Raw genomic sequence first — 2252 nt, forward strand, 5'->3', positions numbered from 1 at the left:
AAGAGGTCAATTCCAGTTAATTATATCTGCATAAGAACTGTATATTTTATCAGAAGATTTAAAATGCAGAGACTTCATTATCTTTACGTTCTGATGTTGACTACAGGGACAGAAAACTATCAGGTTGAGGGGACTGAAAAAGTTTACTCTTAGTTACAGGACAGTCTCTCTCACCACCACAGTACCACACTCTCATCTAAATAGATAATTTAATAGTGACGGTGATAGCGAGGTTTAAGCTTACACCAGGACAGTCAGGTTCATGGGATGTCATGAGTCTCTGGCACTATGGTGGGAGAGTGACATCATTTACTAAAAACAGAGTTGCAATGAAGTTTCAGGAAGAGCAACAGCACCCCAAGTGCTTATCTCAGGCACTGTCACCATGCAACCAGACAACCACGTGATTTCCTGTAACTGTCTGGTGAACTGGTACTGTAGGCTGGCTGCTAGATGTCTTTTGCAGAAGATAGCCAACTAATCATAGATCTCGAGTGCCCCCAGGTGTCATGAAATAAGAAAGGAATAAAAGGCATGTAATGTATTGAAATTAGATAACACAATATGATAAAAAATCTTAGTGCAATCAAAACATAAACATTTTTAAACATGTTGTACTGACATATATGCCATTACAAACCTTTTTTTTTTTTAAAGGAAAGTGAAGCAGTATTTTGAATTCCAGCCAACTTCCCAAAGTACCCAGAGACATCAATATGTTGTTGTACTACACATTATGCATTACTGCATCTAAAATGATGCATCAGATGTATAAAATATGGAGATTTAGTGTAATACATTGTACGTATGATTAATCATATGTACCTTAAGTGTTGGAACAAGCAGATAGAAAATACAACATTTGTGTTAATGTCTAAAAATACTTTTTTGAAACTTTAAAACTACTTAAAGTTCTAACCCATTATCATACAGTTTCTGTGTTTTCTTCATGAGTAGGTTTATGGTTGTGGAAATCCTCTTTTTCCACACTGTCTGACAGTATCACACACAACATGTATTCTGTATCAGCTCATTCCAGCTCATTATTGAAGGTATATGTATATAACACGTATATGAAGAGTTCGCTTGCAAAAACAGGTAACAGTTCCTATGATGAATACACCAACACCTGTTTGACTGATTTTCCCTGGATTGCACAAAAACAAGCAAACAAAATAAGATTTATAAATTAAAATTAAAACTAAGATAAATATATGTTCTGCAAATGAACCCTTTGGCTACACTTAGTGACATTTTATAACCCATGTCCTTGCACTATTGCACCAGACTGAAATGTTCTTATTGTCTTCTGCATCATTGTGTACACATTTTCCCAAAATCTCAGTTTGACATGTTGGCATGTGGTATCTTTGGAAACACTGAGATCTTCACTAGACTTGAAACTAAAGTTCTGTGGATTTGTACAGAGATTAGCTGCAAGGCATCTGATAATAATGACTAACCTTGCAGTGCAAGATGGTTAATTATGTAGAGAATTAGGGTTCAAATAAGGGTTCAAGAATTTAAAAAATGAATGTAACCTATCTGATGTATACTTGTTTTGTGTCAGCGGGAAAATCATGACATTTAAGTTTATACCTCTGTGCTTTCGCTTTGACTTTTAATGTAACTTCAGTTCATATTTCACTTTACAGTATGCAAATAATTTTGTGTATTAAATCATTTGTACTCTGCTTATAGTCTGGTATTTAACAGTAGGGAAGAGGCATGTACGGATTACTGAATGGGCTTACTGGGCACAGGCCCAGGGGCCCAAAGTGTCAGGGTCCCCCCTAGCCTTTACCTACAAAATGTGACTCAAATTAACACATATTGACCAGGAAAAGACTCAAAATGACCGCAAAGAGATACAAAAGACCACAAAGAGACACAAAATGACCCAAAAAGACAAAAAATTACCATAAAGAGACATTAAATGTCTACAAAGAGACACAAAACAACCACAAAAAGATGTGTAAGAACTATAAAGAGATGCAAAACAACAATGACCAAAAAAAAAAAGAAGGGAAAAAAGTCTGTGTGTTTTGCTTCCATGTAGGAAAGGTGGTGGGGCCTTTTGTGTGTCTATGTGGAGGGCAACCCTGTGTGCAGACTCCACACAAACCACAGGCTGGCAAGTGAGGTAGAGCTGCTGTGAGCCCACTGTACCATACCATCCACAAAACAGAGAAGTGACATGACCTCTGCGGAGCACTTGTCAAAGACCTCTCGTGGACCTGGGGGCACTTTTT

Source organism: Epinephelus moara, chromosome 22, assembly GCF_006386435.1.
Source record: "Epinephelus moara isolate mb chromosome 22, YSFRI_EMoa_1.0, whole genome shotgun sequence".
Classification (NCBI taxonomy): Eukaryota; Metazoa; Chordata; class Actinopteri; order Perciformes; family Serranidae; genus Epinephelus; species Epinephelus moara.